Genomic DNA, 20,620 nt, shown 5'->3' with positions numbered 1-20,620 from the left:
TTAAAGCGAAAAATAATTTTCTGAAATCCACCAAGAACTTGTAGTGACTAGTGGTATGAATTATTGACAAAGATTTTAGCAAGATTCAAGAAATAACCAAAATTTGTGTAAAAAGGTATAACTACAACACTTGCAACACCTGAATAATGCAGAAAATCACAAATTTTATCACATTTCTTTCATTTATCATTTTCGTGTCATAAAATACATTATGCCAATTTAACCACCAAATCTGGCGGCGAATGCTTTAAATGACTCGCAATGGCGATGAATATCCAGTTATACAGTTGGTTTTATTTCTAAAATAAGATTTGTGTTTTTACAGTTAAATAACTGTAGTGGTAGTTCGGTTTAACGTCTTTTTCAAAATTTTCCGTTACATAAACGAGGTTGCACTACTTTGCCAGTAACAATGCCCAATTTTATAGTTTCTGCCTCAGAATAATCACGCCGTAACACGTGACTGATTACAACAAATCACTTATATGACACTGGGTGACCATCTAGCACTAATCTCTTAATGCCAAGCGAGGAAGTGCTGTACCTTTTTACGTCTTTGAATGACCGGCCAGAGTCGAACCAGACTCCCGCACTCGAAGCGGGTGCTCTGCCATAGCTACCGAGCGGTCATTAAATAATTATAAATATACGGTTTAAAATTACCGTACTTCAACACTCTGGCATATGTCCCCCGACGAAATAATGCTAAGATAACGAAAGCCTGCTCACGACTCCGACCTCGAAAACCGTCATCCTTAGAACAAGATTTCTCCCGAACTTGCACTGATCTATTTAGTGTCTAGATCATTTTCAATATAAGAAAAACCTGCGCAAGTTTTCGTCAATGCTGATGACGGCATTTTTGCGTTCTTTAAATCTTAGCAAATGTAAAGGCATTTTTTTCTATTTATTTTTGAACGGAATGACGTTAAACTTCAAATCAAACTTTATAAAGACGTAGGACTTCCGTAGACGACGTTGGTATACTTACACGCTAAAACGTAAAAAATTGTTAATTTTTCTATCATGAATAATTACTAGTATTTCGTGCGCCCAGCTGGTGTTTACTTGGAATTTCTTTGCAGTTTTATTTTTTAATACGATTAAAGATATAGAAAACTAACACACCAGCGAATAACCTTCATACGTGTAGTACAAAATCTATCTCTGGTTTTCTGCAAAAACCCACGCCGTGCAATGACGTTCCGATCAGTGTAGCATGGCGTAAAAAGTAGTTAACATTTTCTTATACTGTTGTACAGTATGCCGTGCTAGAACCGAAATAACAAGTTCCCAAGTGTGATTTATCGTAGAATAACCCGAGTTGTTCGTTCTTATGCGAAACAATATATCACTCAGGCCTACGACCTTCGTGATATATTCTTACGCATAAGAACTCAAAACACGGGTTATTCTACGATAAACCACACTTGGGAACTTATTAATTCTTAAATAACAGATATTATATTTTCTGTATGCTGAACTGCAAAAGCTCCCTTGCTTTTGTGTATATGTTTTAAAATACAAGACATGTACACGGAATTTTCATCGTTGTTGATTCCTTGTCCAAATAATCAATGGAAATGTTTTTCCATGTAGTTTGGCTGAATCGTTCAAGTTTCATCAGCTATTACTGGAAGTCGTGTGACACCAAGCAAAAGTCGTCGACGAGGGGACCTCTCGTCAAGGTACAAACAAATAATGTATATGTGGGTCAAATTTCTGGCTACTCACATATTCTTCACTTTCGTAAATTGATTCTGCTTTGTGGAAATACTTAGAAACATATTTTATTCCTATAAAAGTACATGTTGTAGTTAGATACACATGTTTCGATACTGTTCAAAAATGAACACATTAACTGTCTGTTGATTCCTTCCATGATTTTTCGTAAATAAATATGCTTGTATTAAGAGTACTTCTAGTAGGTCGTGGACGGATGTTGTTTGAATTTAGGTCTTTGATTCATATAAATGAATTTCCATATATTCAGGAACTTACATGTTCAACTAAAGGTCCAATGCATTTACATTCGTGATAGCATATTAACATATTAACGCCCAAGAACTGTCACAAACGTTTTATTTAAAAATAGTTTACTCCCATATCTAACAGTACTTAATTATATACTGACAGTCAGTTATCTTGCTGCAAGACAGAAAACTTACGGAGGTAAAAGACCCAATATGATATATATGAAATGTATAACCAGCTTATTCCCTTTATTATCAATAGTTTATTGAATACTGTCAGTGTACTGTTATAACTGGCGAACACTCCAGGAAAATACATTTGTGATCATGTATATGTTTATTTAACGGGAAACATACAAAACTATTTTTAAATGTTCATGTGACATGTCGTGCATAAAATGATATATCAATATCGCGAAATAGTCAACAAATGTAAAAATTCTCTGCATATCCCTATATAAAATTTGTAAATTTTAGCGTCAATGTTTTGTAACTTTAGGGAGCCTAAATTATTGTATCATTTAGGGTTAGTTTTGTAACTTTTAGCGATCATTTAGCGTAGGTTGTATCATTCAGCGTCAATTTTAGATAACAACATATTGAAGTTAAATACTAAGTTATGTAATTCAAAACATGAAATCCTTTTTCTAATCTTTTCTATGACAAGTAAAATACTACTGAAAACGCCCAAACGCCATTATGACGCTGATATAACAAACATATCAGTCAATCAATCTAAATTGCTGTTACCAGTGGTTCAATATTTTTCCGCAATTAAATGAATTTAATACGAAGAAATAAAATCTGTTCATTCAATATTATTCAAGGAGGGCTGATTATCTATGACGATATATACCACTTAACTGTGACGCATTGATCCATATCGAGGAGCTTTTTAATTTTCAACACGTGGCTTCACATTATTGTCAGAAACACGATCATTATCCCATACCATTGATAAAATGTTGATTTCTTTAGGGCATTGTTCCTTTAGCTTTATGCAACACATCAATTATCTTCTTCCTTAATGTTCGATTCTAAACACAAATTGTTATCCTTAATATCCGTTCGTCACTTATTTTCAGACAATTGCTAACACAACATGCCTGTCTAACATTTAGTCACATTAAAACATGATAGCGACGATATTGGCGTAGCACTTACGTTTCCCGTAAATATTCACCCGATTGAAGAAAACGTAGCTTGAATAATATGTATGTAGCAAGTAATAATTTAGCGCTGCCATGTGCACTAGCGGTTACTTAATATTTGTCAAAGAAAAAATACTCCCATGTACTTAAGGATAACATAGTGTAAAAGCCATATTTCATATTTTGTAACTGGATGGTAATATTTAAATGAAATTTGGTCACTTTAAAGACATTCAAAATTAAAAACGTTTCACCGAGATTTTTCGAATTTTATCATTTTTGGGGGGAGATAATCGGTATTGAAGTTAACATTGATGCCTATGGGAAATATATAATTTCTTTGATTATGAGAATCTGAGCTTGAGTTTCGAGAAAATTTTGCGGTAGAAAGCTGCATTATATGATTCTGATACAAATATCAAATCTAAAATTCCCCGTAGGGAAAAGGAGAAAATTATTTTTTTCTAGTTTTCAGGGAAGATAACTCATGAAAAACCAAAATTATCAAGGGAGATAATCTAAAGGAAATTTTTGAGAACTTCTGTCACTATATAACTTGTAAATATGCACCTTATTTCTATCGTTTGACATTTTCAAAGCTTACTTTATCAAGTTGTATGTACGCTTTTGGTGAAATTGAGGCTTATTACGGGTAGTCATCCTTAAATAAATCGCCGAGCTATTTTGCATCAGAGCAATACCGAATTGCCGAACAAGAATATATGATTGAATGTCATTATTATGGGTCCACTTCCTTAAAGCCCTGCTCCGCCGCTATTCAAGTTTTATTGAGTATATGCAACCCGTGATTACAATAGGTAACAGTTAACGGCCACGCGCCACACTTAAGCACGCAAAACCACAAACATTTTATTCAGACTTTTATATAAGATAGCCTCTATTTTGACAGGCGTTACTGTTCATAGTCAGGATTTTCATGCTTTTTCAGTGACAAGTAATAGTTATAGTATGTGTGAGAGTGTGTTACCAGGATATATCAGAGCTAGGGGTACATCGAGGATATTTTTCTCTGCACATATCGTTGAGGCCGGTAGGCCGACAGATATGACTGCAGAGAAAAATACAGAGATGTACCCCTAGCTCTGATATATCCTCGTAACACACGAGCATTACATATTATAACTGTTTTATCGCATAGTTTTATCATTAAAATTTATATAATTATTATTTTCATTTAAATTTTTTATTATTATTTTTACTCTTTTGATTCCCTTTCTGCGCCTCGCTGACTAAAACACTAAAACTTCTGTTTTAGAAAATGTGTTCCCCATATAAAAGCAGATTTCTGCATTGGTTTTAAATGTTTGCATTTCATTGGCCTGAAACATATTGTAAAACTTGTTGTTTTGTTTGTAAAAAAATCAAATTGAGAAATCTCAGAATCATGTATTTCTGAATTTGGCGATAACTATCGAGTTTTTGAAATATTCTAATTCATTTATTCTTTTACTTTATAAATGTAGGTGTTTGTGATAATTCTTTCTCTGTGAACTGTAAATTGGAGCTAAAATCATCTTTTCTTTGAAAGGAAAAAATTATACTCCCTTGATAGGACCTCAATAGAGAAAAAGTGTTGCGATATATATCGGAACAGTTTTACTGTGCTGATATATATCGCAACAGTTTTTTTTCTAATGAAACTCTATAGAGATTTCTGTGTTGATATATATCGTAACAGTTTGGTCAAATATCAGCACAGATTTTGTAGTATAATGTGTGTTACCATGTTTAACATACTGCAAAGATCAAAGGAAAACTGCCGCACTATGCGATAATTTAAGGTTAAAAGGTAGGACTTGAGCAGGTCTTAAAGGATACTAAGATGATACTCTTTCTTTCAGATTAATATACCTCTAGTTTAAATTCGTTGTTTTTAGTTATCCAACAGTTTTATTTGTTAAATGCATTTTCAAAATGAATGCCTAATTTTGCATATAAACAACAGCTTCCAAAACCGTTTCTGAGCAGATTCATATAATATGTTTAAGTCACCAAGGAAGTTAAATTTACAAAAGTTACAATCCAGCTGCTTTTAATGCATGAATTATAGCTTATAAATAAAATGTACCAGTATTTTTATAAGGCAGTCTTCTATACAGAAAGGTGTAAACATTTAACATTTTACATTTTCTATTTCTGTAAAACAGGTTTTGTAATAAGAGAGTTTTGTGCAAACTTTTATCTGGAAGTCTTCTGCTTCATCTGGTGACCTGACAAGGCGGACAACAGTCAAATTCCGTATTATTCGTGTGTCTCAGCTACTTTCATCAATATTCGTGACCTGGACCTATAAATAGTTCAAACGATATTGACATTATTTTCTTATATACTTAAAATATTTCATTACAGTTTCCGAGCAAAACATAACACAAGCAAATATGTAAAAAAAAGCGCGGGAATCAAGATTTACGTCGTGGCGTTTCACAGGCGTGCTAAATGAAAGAGATATCCTCTGTAGCATTACGGTGCTTTTAAATACTTTTGAGTGCAAGTAGGCATATAATTAATGGGTCGTTATAACAAGGCCCCATCAAACTCGGCTTAAACATAAACAAAACAAGAAATGTAATATTTTATTACATATTCGTTTCTATTCCCCGTCAGCTGACGCCTGAATTTCATATCGGATGCGCGACGTTTAAGGTGTGTGCTTTTATTACGTTCAGTATCGTCCATCTTATTCAGGCTATTAACAAATTCATAATATTTACATTACACTTATATGTGTAAATACGTATGTAATATTTTTTTTGTATTTTTAGGTTATTATCTTTGCATCGGGAAATATGCACTCGTTCTTCGCGGGAGAATATTTATAGGTTATTAGCCCGATATGAAATTCAGGCGTTATTATTGACGTTTCTGGTACCAGTGTAACTTAACAGGGAATAGAAACGAGTATGTAATAATGCGTGATTTGAGGAGCTAAAGAACGAGTGCATATTTCCCGATGCAAACCTAATAACCTAAAAATATTAAAAAGGGAACAATAAGTCTAGCAACATACAATAAAGGGTTATGGTTATTGGTAAAATTTGTCAGCAAACAAGATTTATAGAAAATCTTCATAGTTGTATCCTTAATTTGGTTCTTATTTGTTGTTCGAATACTGTCTGCTTGGATTAAGTGAAATGCATGATGTGCGCGAGTTTTTATTTAATCTGCCCACTGCTCCTCACTACATGGTGTGCATGATACATACAACGCCTTGCAAGATTTCAGAAAACAGTAAGTCACAGCAATTATAACTTTTCTCCAATGTTTTGTCATCTTAGAGCGAGAAATATGTCTCCCGTGGGAACGCTCAACACGTAGGACTAGTAACTAAGCGTGGACGATTAAATACTGAATCATTAAACAAATGTACCACGACATTTATTCAAACTTATGTCTGCTATGCTTCAAAACAATACCGCGATTTTGTTCCAGAGTGTAATAATGAATAACTTTTTTGAGATGTAACATACATGAATCTATCTTTCTGTACAATATATTTTGTCGCAAAATTGTAGTCCCAGCTATGCCTGTAATTATTTTGCAAAATAGCAGACCGAGAGAATAACACACATGTCCGATACTCAATTTCACGGTAATAGAAAACGTATTTAATGTACACTTTTATTACAAAATTTGAAAATGTCAGCCAATTTTGAAATCTCACTTTCCGTAGAATTTGGTGTAATTTTTGTTACATTTATGGAATATAAGAGTGAAACAAAGCGTTCCACCTCTCGTAAATCAAACTCCATTGCTAATTTTCTCTTGGATTCCCGTAGAGAGCAACAATTTTTCAAGAAAGCCATATTTTATATCCTTATTCTTTGGCATTGTTAATAAATATTGTAACTTGAGCATCGTAATAAGTCATCTGTTATGCATAGAAACTGTAAGCGGTAATATAAGCGTACGGTTTTCCGTCAATAACTAATACATATAACAAACTTCTTCATGACTTATGTGATAACTTTTGATAAATAAATGCCTTCTTGGCTGAAACGGCGGTGAAAGATTTTTCTGTTTGGACATGGTCGCCTGTTGAGCTATTCATCACGTTAAATAACTCGGAAGTTACGTTGCGCGGAAAATTGAGACTTAATAACTCAATGAAAACAAACGATTGATATTTAATGTAATTCTTGGATGATCGAAATATAAAAAAAATAACTAATTTCTTCAGATGGAGATGTAAAAACTTTACAAGAATAATTTTTAAGGAAAAGTTTTCCATTCATAGAAAATAATCACTTACACGCTTTGAAACATTTCAGTCAAACATCAGTCAACCAAGTTGTTTAATTTTGTATGTTTGTAAATTGTTTTTAACAGAACGTATATTTAATTCCCACAATATTTTGTTGCATATTGATATTTATATTGATTTTCACACTTAATGAAATACTGGTATTTTATTCATAAATAGATTTGCTCGCATTTACATTTATTTATTCTAAAGCGTTAGGGGTCAAGAGTTTGATATTCTTCGGATGCGGGTGGCTGGAATTATTTGAACTATACTTGCTTGAAAATGATAGTGTGGCATCAACATATTGGAAGTAATTGCCTCCGTTTCTTATAAAAATACCATAGACAAAAAAAAGCAAAATGTAAACTCTCTATAATGCTATTATAAAATATTTGAGTTTAAAATTTTCATAGAACAAAACCTTTTCAATTTGTTAAAACGCAACAAATCACTTGTGAAACTTCAGTTTATCAAAGAGAATTCTTTCTCTCAAAACTCACTTAGCGCGTAAACTATCATATTAAGTATCTGGAGGAGGACAGCTGTATCCCTGCGGGTTTAGGTTCACACTCCCATGCTCTCCCTACCTTTGCCCGTCAACTTTGAAAACCATCCTACATGCATGGTATACATACATGATACTACGTTTATACTAGTTTCTCGTGGTTTCAGACCTCAGAATCCATTTTTATTCAAATAAAAGAAAATCTATCACCAAGAAAAGGTCCAGCTTTAACCCCTAGAAGTTCCAGTGGCCGACCTTAAATCTTAAGTCCAAGTTTGATATTTGTTTTTTATGCTGCTTCGGCGACCCCTGTAATGCGTTACTCTTGTTGTTGCCTTCTGCTTATACATTGAGAACACGCCTTTATGTTTTATGTGTACGTCTGTAAGGGATTCACCTTGCGGGAATAACTTTAATTACATTGTGCTCTTATTTTGAATCAAGATGCGGACTTAAAGTGAGATTTAATACACCATTAGCATGTTTTAACTCGCACTCATGTGTAAGTATAAATCTTACGTCACAATGTTTAAGTACATAAGGTATATACAATGACAAAAATTCAAAGAAAAACTACAAAATATAAAAAAATAGAAACAGTAGAGTGTTAATTTCTAAAATAAAGTTTAGCCATGGTCAGGCGGCGCAAACTACTTTCCTCAGCCGTTGATATCATTTCCGCACCTGTAACGTAATAAAACGTATTACCGTCTGATGGCCCTTTCATGCCTCCGTAGAATTAACATTTATTACATGAAATTCATTTTATATTATTTCTGAAATGTGTAGGTTTGCAGCCCTCAGTTATGGAAATATCTTATATCCGAGGCATATACTGACACTTTCAGACAACATCAGAAAGGACATTTTGAGCGATGAAATTTCCAAAAACTCCATATACCCTTGCTCCATTATGGATCCCTGTTGGATTTGTGTTTATTCCGAGTTCAAATATTTTCTCGTAGATGAAAAGCTGACATAAGGTATTTTCATGTCGTAAAATTGACCATTAGCAAAGAAAAAAAAGAAGTCCACGTGCATACATTTAGACAGATGACCCCTGCGCGTGACCCCTGACTATCGACCAATACAAATGCGACCTTAGTTTAAAAGTTAAGCCTGTCTACTTTCATTTTCTTTACTTCCCGAAATAGCTGAAGATCGAATGACGTCAATTTCTGTGTTGTCAAAACCATACCTATGCCTGGCGAGATTGCATGAAAATGTGCCTGATGTTCTTAGAATATCGCCTCGCGTCATCCAGATTCCTGACAATGTAATTGTCATTTATGTAACGAATTGAACGTGTGAAAAGGAAGAGAATCACATTGGTAACATGTGTAGCACCAACATCACGTCTTTTTAAAATCACACACAGAAAGATGAGATTAAGAGAAAACTCTAAACTCTATTATTTATTGCAAAACATTGTATTACAGAGTTCAAAAATCGTGCCATCAGGTTCATACAAGTTATACATAGAAGTTCATACCATTATGTTCATGAAAATTGCGCAAATATCGACTGTTGCTCTACAAGAGAGGCTGATAATGAGCCCCTTTGTCTTGATTAATGTTCGATTAAACGCAAAAATGTTTTTAGACGCTAAATTGGTTTTAAGGACGCTCGCTACAGTTTCGTAATTTTTTTTTCAATAATAGATTTTGATGAAATGTTTTGTATTAAAATATCCTGTTATGATGTAATGAAAAATGAAATAAAAATACTAGGTCACCAGCTTTGTTTCAATTTAATTTGCCCCTAGATATGGTGCTATTTTTAACATTTTTCAAAATTTCTATAATCCTAAAATATATTTCAGTAAAGTACAATAATCAGCATAAATTTGATATCTAAGCATTTTTATAACGGAAAACAGTATATCTATTTGAAACATGCTCAGAGAAATCAAAAGAAAATGATTTTGTAAAGAAAGGAATACTTGTTAAGCAGACCCAAGGGCTATTTTTGCATATTGTTGTCAATTTTAAGTTGGTACTTCTGTTATTTTATCGGGTGTCACATAATAGAATTTAATCAAACTCTGCACATAACTTTGGTTATGTCTACCTAATCTAAAACAAAAAGAAAATTGATAGGTCACCTTATTAGATTTGGCTTAAATCACATTACAACGAGGTGGGGTGTGGCGGGCATTTATACAACGCAGGTTGGTACGAAATACTTTTTCAGTGGTTGAGCAAATGACTTAAGAGATATATCAAATTACCAAATGGTAGATTTCTTAATAAACGGATTTTAAGGTGAAGCATTTTGATGTCATAGAACGATGAAAGTTTCCGCCTTTCTCCGAACAAAACCTACAGGTTACGAATACGGATGTACGGTATGGGTATGGTACGGGATTAGAAACAACTGTGACTCATTGCAGAGTTGGAGCGCCGGTATAAATTACAGACTCCAGTATATGTCGGATTGAAGCAATTTGAACTAAAAGTACTTTAAATGTATATATTTTGTAACCATGGTGATACTTACCCTAACCTTTAGTGAATATATTATACATATTATACATTAAATGCATGCGAACATACAATGCGAAGTTTTGCCGTACGCGACATTAGATAATCACTTCCGGGCATGCACAGAAGACCGCTCCAACTCTGCAATGAGCTACATCGATTAGAAACACAACCAAATTGGCACGGTGTTGGGGTAAATATCGACCCGTCCGGAAAAACTGTAGCGAGCGCCTTTAACTCCCTGGGGCCGAAATGCGACTAAAGGCGTTATATTTACTACCCCTGTAGCGTCGATATGCGACTATACGCGCGTTATCGACTCCCCAGGACGACGATTGACGAGTATAGTCGCGGCACGGAGATCATGATGATTGCGATAAGTACTTGTTAATTTTTGATAATCTTGACAAAAAGCAAATTTACTTTGCATTCTGGCTATCATACATACATAGCATACTAGTTGTGCTAATAATTAGTACCCTTGTTAAAATAAATGTCTGTAACTATGTGGTAATGTAAATGAAATAAAAAGACGATTTCCGCTGTGTTTCGTTCATACTGTATTTCAAAAGAGTAAAATAATGTCGTCGGCCAGAGATCTTTCTTAAAATGAAGAAAATATTTATTTATTATCATGCTGATTCTGAAATATCAGTTCCGTCGGATGATGATTCCGACGATGCGATTCCATTATCAGACAAATGAATGGTCGGAAAATGTTAAGTTTTAGAAGGCTGAAATATTGGTACACTTACATCACATACGATACAAATAGATAAAAAATAACACCACAATGCATGTTTCATAAAATACAAAAAAATATATGTAAATAAACGCATGTTTGTAAATTTAATAATTATTCAAAGATGGATGTAAATATTACAACTTAACTGTCTCAGCGCGTGACACACAACATTTGTGTACATGTTTAGAAATAGATTATACATCAAAATAAACCATTGATACTCACACAAAACGGGTGTAAATTTCGAGTAATGCTGATGTAAATATTCATTGTTAATGATGCATTTCTATTTATGGGAATTAAATGTTCAAATATCTATTAAACGCAGTAGGTGTGTTAAAATTGTGAATATTTCAAAGTGAAAATTTTGTTCTATTTGGATATAAACTACGGACGAAATTAGATTTAAAAAATATTTGTTCAAACTTCGAATATTTTGTAAGTATATTTTAATTTACACCCAAGTTAATAATGTTTCCATGCATGATTTCAATTGACTTTATGCGAGTGTGATTATGATAAGGTTAGATAATTTCAGGTGGTAATTCTTATCCCGCCGCAGCAAGTATGTTACGATATCGGCCTCAGGGAGTTAAAGCTTGCTCCTAACGCGGGCTTCCCAATATTTATCAAGTGACCAAACCAAGCGAAAAATATGTGAGCCGTGCCATGGGAAAACCAACATAGTGGGTGTGCGACCAGCATGGATCCAGACCAGCCTGCGCATCCGCGCAGTCTGGTCAGGCTCCATGCTGTTCGCTAACAGTTTCTCCAATTCCAATAGGCTTTAAAAGCGAACAGCATGGAGCCTGACCAGACTGCGCGGATGCGCAGGCTGGTCTGGATCCATGCTGGTCGCACACCCACTATGTTGGTTTTCCCATGGCACGGCTCATGTAATGATTTATCTAAGAATATGACAGAGAATGCTCTTTTATAACTTACTGAATAACCAATTTTATATATACTATTTTCTTCTATGAATAATGTACAAAAAGTAGTGACAAGGAGCCAGTGAGAGAAGCTACGTTTCCAGAAGGAAACCTTATTCAATTTAGACGCCGATCAATAATATTCATGTTGCAAATAATTTTTTTTACAAACTGACGGAAACTTCAAGATATCCGATACGCATATTTCATTAAAGTGATAACTTCTAGATACTAACTTTAAATGTAGATAATCCATATCATAGGAATTAAACTTGACTAAAATACAATGTGTATATATACTAACTGTATTTTTAGAACTACCTTCACAATTAAAATCATGAAAACACTTATTTGTTAAAAACTTCCAGCTTTCAGTAGTAGTACACTTTTATACTGTGTATCTAAACATGTATTAGGTAAGGAAAGTAGGTAGGTAGGAAACCTAACATACATTACTATTTATAAACATTAACTGTTTACCTAGATCCTTTGACGTCATTGTTCATATTTTCAAATATGAATTTGGGTCTAATATTCCTATATCTTTAAAATAATAATAAGTGCAGTTTCCAATTTAGCCTCAATACATATAATTACTGATGATTAATTGTCTGGATTTCGGAGCTCTTTGTATACACGTGTATATGCATGTCAACCATTTAATTTAGACAAATCCGGCAAATAGACTGCACTGCTTATCCATGAAATAAGTAAAGAACCTTTATGGTATTTAGCAAACTTGAGGCATATAATTTATTCATTTGAAAAAAGAAAAACAACAACGAATCTTTGCAGCTCAACCAGAAACGTTCCTTTCATGTAAGAGTGTATGAGAGACACAGTTTTACCACTGCTGTTGATACCTGTTACACTTGAAGCTTATGCCGCAAAATTAATTATATCTGATTCGCAATGGTCTTTCATGAATACAATTAGTTGACAAACATTAATCATGGTACTTACGATGTTTTTAGTCCGTTTTGGTATACCAGAATATCATTATGATACCAATAAGCTGAATTGATGTTCTGTATAAATACAATATGACAACTTTATAAACGGGTCGGGTTTTATTAATAACCCATATGACGTAATATTCCAGGAGTCGTGGTGTAAGCTTTTGCTATTTTTACGGCATTTTACATAAAACCAGAAGTTTTGCACCACTCGTATGCCAAACTACAATACAAATCTTCTTCCATAGTCCTATGGAGAGTAATAATTTATCCATACAGCTACAATTTGCGTTCTTATTCCTCAGCATTTATAATTAAGAATAATTAGTGTAGAAACGCTATAACTAATCGGATATGCAAGGACCCCGTAAGTAGTAATGTCTACGTACGATGCACTGTCTCTGTGAAATATGCTATAAATGTTTATCTTATCAAGATATGTTATAAAAGATTACTAATTTGGAAGAGTGCCTCTGTTTGGACATGACCGCCTCTTGAGTCATTCGTCGCGTAAAAGGGACTAACCCACACATTTAAAGCGAAAAAAAAGATTCTCTGAAAAATCCATCCAAGAACTCTGTAAGTGACTAGTGGTATGAACTTATTGACACAAGATTTTAGCAAGATATTCATAGAAATAACCAAAAATATTGTGTAAAAGGTAGTAAACTACAACACTTGCAACACTTCTGAAATGATGCAGAAAATTCACATTTTTGTCACATTTTTACCAATATCTATTTCTTTTTATCCACTTTATCATTTGTCAGTGTCACAAAATACATTCTATGCCAAATTTAATGGAAATAAACCACCCAAGCTTGGCGGCGAGTGGCTTTAAATGACTCGCAATTTTTGGTGCGATGAAATATGCCAGTCGTACAAGTTGGTTTTATTTTTTTCTAAAATAAGATTTTGTTTTTACAGTTAATAAATAATTATAGTGTGTATGTTCGGGTTTAACGTCTTTTTCAACAATTTTTCAGTTATATAAACGAGGTTGCCTACTTGTGGCAGTAAGCACAATGCCCAATTTTATAGTTCTGCCTCACTGAAATATCACACCGTAGACACGTGACATGATATCCCACCCAGTCACATTATACTGACACTGGGCTGACCAGTCCTAGCACTATCTTCTTAATGCCAAGCGAGGAAGCTGCTAGTACCATTTTTACGTCTTTGATATGACGCGGCCAGAGATCGAACCCACGACCTCCCGCACTCGAAGCAGGTGCTCTACCACTAGGTTACCGAGGCAGTCATTAAATAATTATAATATATAACGGTTTAACAATTACCGTCCTCAACACGTCAGGCAGTCTCCCCGACGAAATAATGCTAAAGATAACGAAAGCCTGCCACCGACTCCGGCCCGTCGGAAATCCTCTTGTATCTTTAATATCTTTAAATTGACAAAAGAAAAACCCGCGCTAGTTTTCGTCAATGCCGATGACGGCATTTTTGCGTTCTTTAAATCTTAAAGGCATAAAATGTAAAGGCACCTTTTTATTGATTTTGTGAACGGATGACGTTAACATTCAAATCAATATTTATAAAGACGTTAGGCTTCCGTAGACGACGTTTGATATACTAAAATTGATTAATAATAATATTTTCAACACTTGTATACAATTACTAAGGTTATCGTTTGCAGGTAATATTTTAATACGATGGAAGATATAAAAATATCATCAGAAATTTAGTTTCCTTTAGTTTTCTGTATAGGTTTTGAAGTACAAGACAAGTCCACGTAATTTTCATCCCTGTTATATAAGTGTTGATTCCTTGTTCAAATAATCAATGTAAACGTTTTGCATGTATTTTTGCTGAATAGTTCAGGCTTCATCAGCTATTACTTGAAGTCGTGTGACACCAGGAAAAAGTCGTAGACAAGAGCACCTCCAAACTTATATACGTTTGTAACGACTCAAAAAAAATCAGCGTTAAAGTTCATACAAGTTTAATGTACACGTGCGCGTGTATTCAATGCATGCTCCACCACTCCCTCCTTGACAAATATGTATTTGTGGGGCCAATTTCTGGCCACTCACATATCCTTCACTTTTATAAATTGGTTCTACTTTGCGGAAATACTTACATTCATATTTTATTGTTATAGAAAGTACATGTTGTACGTAAATACACATGTTCTGATACTGTTCAAAAATGAACACATTCATTATTTGACCATTTAAAAATCCAATTAACTGTTTGTTGATTTCTTCCATGATTTTTTCATGAATATTATATGCTATATGCTTGTATTAAGAGTATATTTAGTAGGTCGTGGACGGATGTTACTTGAATTTAGGTCTTTGATTCATATACATGCGTTTACATATATTCAGGAAATTACATTATCAACTAAAATGTCCAATGCATTTACATGCATGAAAGCATATTAACGTCCAAGTGTTGACACAAATATTTTATTAATAATAGTTTATTCCCATTTTTAACAGTACTTAGTAATATATACTATCTTGCCGCAAGACAGAAAACTTGCGGAGGTTAAAGGCGCAATATATAGGCACAAATGTATATGAAACGTATAACCAGCTTATTCCCTTATATGCCTATATTAATAATTATTTCAATTATTATAAGTTTATTGAATTAATTTTTTGTATACTGTTATTGTACAGTCACTACAATAAAATACTTTTGTGATCACTAATATCTTTATTTAACAGGAAACTAACACAACTATATTTAGATTTTCATGAAACTGAAACTGAATAATTTGTTCAAACGCCTATTTCTATACAATGACATAGTCAGTGGCGTTGTACATAATTATAATAATTATTATGATATTGATAATATTAATATTAATAATAATAATAATAATATTAATAACTTTATTTAAACAAACAGTCATGACCGCACCCTGCCCCCTGAGGCCATTTTACCCATATTGCTGAATACCAGTGCTTAAAGCCTTACATGGTACGCCCAGACGGACTACATATAGAGGTTCAAACCCCCTGGTAAATGGTGCCAGCACTGATTATTTAAAACACACACAGACACACACAGACACACACACACACACACACTACCCTACCCATAGAGGCTGTACCAGCAAGTACAAAACTTTAAATTTAACAAACCTTGAAAATATGTGTTGAAATGTAAAAACTTACAATTTTTTAAAAAAAAACTATCACCTGCTGTTATCGCATATAAAACAACTATCAAAAAATTTAAAACAATGCCATGAAGTCTCTAAAATATAGTGTCTTAAGATTTCTTTTAAATATATCAAGTGATTTACTTTTGCGTAGTTCTAACGGCAGTTCATTCCACAGTTTTGGACCAATAGTACAGAAACTTCTATCATTAAATGTTTTGCACTTGTTGTATGGAACAACATAACGACATTCAGAATTTTTTGACGATCTCAAACCTTGACTCTGTAAGCAATTCTGTTAAATATATAGGTGCTCTACCAATGTGACAACTAACCTGAAAGAAAGTATCTTAAATTCAATCCTTGCTTTCACCGGCAACCAATGTAAGTCATACAATGCTTGTTTGGCACTGTCAGATTTCCTCCTGTTAAGGACAAGTTTTGCGCACATGTTTTGAATACGTTGCATCTTACTGACCTCACCGTTAGCTACACCATACATTATGACATTGCAGTAATCTAGATGTGAAATAACTAGAGACAAAGCTAAAATTGCAGTGGCTGCTTTTGGTAAATATTTTCGGACGTTCTTAATTCGTAGGTAGTTCAACATGGCAGTTTGACATTTGCGATTTACATGATCTAAGTTGCACCAAGATATCTAATCGTGCTTCACGTTTTATATCATCTCCAGCAATGTTAATCGAATTTGTAAAACATTTGTTCAACTGAGGTCTGCTACCAAACATGATAAATTCAGTTTTTGAAATGTCCATTTTCAGTTTGTTTCTATTCATCCAGTCATTGATTATAACTGCGCATCGTTCGAAGTGTCCGGCCGCTTGTGATTCTACGGAAGTAGATGTGGGACGAAAGCTTTTATTTGCTATATAATCATCGGCAAAACCGTAGACTGATATGGATTTGGGAATTACATAAAAACAGTTCTTACATTGGAGAGATATAGCCACGGACCAAGGCAACTTGGGGCACACTGCATTCATGATGGCGGTCTGATTAATATGCATTGTTGATATTAACCTTACAAGTACGAGGCCTTAAGTAGGAGTCTGCCTATTGGAAAGCTGTTTCACAGACACCATACTGTGCTTTAAGGTCATCTAGCAGAATGTCGTGGTCGACAGTGTCAAATGCCGCACTTAAGTAAATTGCAATAAGGGCCGTGACTTCCTGTTTCTCCATACCACTAAGAAGATCATTAACCATCCGAAGCAGCGCAGATTCACAGGAGTGATATTTCCTATATGCAGACTGGTTCTTAGGCAAAAAGCTGTTTTGATTTACATATTTGTTTAATCTGTAAAGAAAAGCTTTCTCAATAAGCTTTGACAGATATGATAAATAACTCACAGGACAATAGTTGGAAAGCTCTAGTTCAAGTTCAAATTTTCATGTGACAAGTCCTTGCATAAAATGAGATATTAATGTCGCGAAATAGCCAATGAATGTAAAAAGTGTCTGTATATCCTTATATAAAATTTGTATATTTTAGAGTCAGTGTTTTGTAACTTTTAGAGAGCCTAAATTGTTGTATCATATAGCGTTAGTTATGTAGCTTTTAGCTAGCGAGTCTCGATTTTGTATCATTTAGCCTAGATTGTATCATTAAGCGTCAATTTTAGATAAGGGCATATTGAAGTTGAATATTAAATTATATAATTCAAAGTATCAACTCCTTTTTTAGTTTTTCTATGGCAAGTAAAATACCACTGAAAACGTCCAAACGCCAGTATGACGCTGATATAACAAACATATCAATTAATTAATCTAAATTGCTATTACCAGTGGTTCAATAATATTTCACAATTAAATGAATTTGATACGAATAAATAAATTCTGTCCATTCAATATTATTCAAGGAGGGTTGATTATCTATGACGATATATACAACTTAACTTTGATGCATTGATCCATATCGAGGAGCTTTTTAATTTTCAACACGTGGCTTCACATTATTATATCTGAAACATGATCATCAGCGAAACACTCCTCACCACTTAAACCCTCCCATACCATTGATAAAATGGTGATTCCTGCAGCACATCAATTATTTTCTTTCTTAATGTTCGATTCTAAACACAAATCGTTATCCTTAATATCCGTTCGTCGCTGATATTCAGACAATTACTAACGCAACATACTTGTCTAACAACATGAAAGCGACGATATTGGCGTAGTGCTTACATTTCCCCTAAATATTCACCTAGTTAAAGAAAACGTAGCTTGAATAATATGTTTGTAGCAAGTAATAATTTAGCACTGCCATGTGCACTAGCTAGCGTTTACTTAAAATTTGTCAAAGAAAAAATACTCCCATGTACTTAACATATAGCGCCGAGCTATTTTACATCAGAGCAATATCGAATTGCCGAACAAGAATACATTATTGAATATCATTATTACTGGTCCACTGCCTTAAATCGTTTTATACTGGTCTTAAAGGATACTATATTACTACTCTTTCTTTTAGATTCGTATTCCTCTAGTTTACATTCGTTGCTTTTCATTATCCAACAGTTTTATTTGTTGCTTAAAATGCATTTTCAAAATGAAGGCTAAATGTACAATCCAGCTGCTTTTAATGCATGAACTGTAGCTTATGAATAAAAATATATCAGTTTTTTATAAGGTAGACCTGGACCTATAAATAGTTCAAACGATATTGACATTATTTTCTTATTTACTTCAAATATTTCATTACAGTTTCCGAGCAAAACATAACACAAGTAAAATATGTAAACGAGGCGCGGGAATCAAACGTGCGTAAACAAGATTTACGTCGTGACGTTGCACAGGCGTGCTAAATGAAAGTGATATCCTCTGTAGCATTACGGTGCTTTTAAACACTTTTGACTGCAAGTAGGCATATAACTAATGGGTCGTTATAACAAGGCCCCATCAAACTCGGCTTAAACATAAACAAAACAAGAAATGCATATTTTTGGGTTAGTATCTTTGCATCGGGAAATTTGCACTCGTTCTTTAGCGGGAGAATATTGCGCGATTTAAGGAACGAAAGAACGAGTGCATATTTCCCGATGCAAACCTAATAACCCAAAAATATTTAAAAGGGGGCAATAATTCTATCAACATACAATACAGGGTTATGACTATTGGTAAGATTTGTCAGCAAACAAGGCTAGAGGGCGTGGACGGTAGCATGCATTTCCACTACCGTCCATGAACAGGCTCAATCAAACCGAGCCTGCAACATTTTCGTATTTGTCGTGTTGAGCGATCTGTGAAGTTTCCACCTTTTCTATTTTATTATCTCAGCAGCGTTGTTTGTGCCGTGAGGCGGCCGTAAAACGTCTCCCCGTACATTCAATCAGGGCTGTTATATTTTGATCTTCTCAGATCGTTCACAACCCGGGGCTAGAGGGCGTGGACGGTAGCATGCATTTCCACTACCGTTCATGAACAGGCTCAATCAAACCGAGCCTGCAACATTTTCGTATTTGTCGTGTTGAGCGACCTGTGAAGTTTCCACCTTTTCTATTTTATAGAAATTCTTTATAGTTGTATCCTTATTTTTGCTTCGTATTTGTTGTTCGAATACTGTCTGCCGGGATTAAGTGAAATGCATGATGTGCGCGAGTTTTTATTTAATCTGCCCACTGCTCCTTACTACAAGGTGTGCATACATGAAACGCTTTGTAAGATTTCAGAAAACAGTAAGTCACAGCAATTACAACTTTTCCTCCAATGTTTTGTCATCTTAGAGTGAGAAATATGTCTCCCGTGGGAACGCTCAACGCGTAGTAGGTAAATGTGGACGATTTAATACTGAATCATTAGACAAATGTACCACGACATTAATTGAAACTTATGTCTGCTATACTTCAAAACAATCCAGAGTGCAATAATAAATTCCTTTTTTGAAATATAACATGAATGAATCTATCTTTCTATACAATATATTTTGTCGCAAATTTATAGTGCCAGCTATGCCTGTAATTATTTTGCGAAATAGCAGACCGAGAGAATAACACATATGTCCGATATTTAATTTCATGGTAATAGGAAACGTATTTAAGTAGAGATAGTACCTAAGTTTTTCAAATCATAGGTTTGAAGTTAAAAAGCTTTGAAATGAAGACAAATGTCCATATATTTCTCAAAAACAGAAATATAGACAATATTTTAACCAGAAGTGCGGAGTTATGAGCATTTAATATTTTCATGATAACGAAAATTTTGTGATCAAGGACATGTAACTCTTCTTGAACACGGAGAGCATAAACATCAAAGGGGCATAATATAGTCAATATTTTCTAATTGGGTGCATTTGATTTAACATTCAACTTTGATCTGGATTGCTAAATACTGATCCATGATACTGTGTGCTAAAAATTTAGAACATCTGGAACAGTCTATTAACAGAAAAACTATGCTTCAGCAGAATCTAAATAGTTAAGCTCTAACTGGGACTCGAACCCAGGACCTCTCACACC

The sequence above is a fragment of the Mercenaria mercenaria genome, chromosome 6 (assembly GCF_021730395.1).
Source record: "Mercenaria mercenaria strain notata chromosome 6, MADL_Memer_1, whole genome shotgun sequence".
NCBI classification, from domain to species: Eukaryota; Metazoa; Mollusca; class Bivalvia; order Venerida; family Veneridae; genus Mercenaria; species Mercenaria mercenaria.
Note: the sequence above shows the minus strand (reverse complement) of the source record.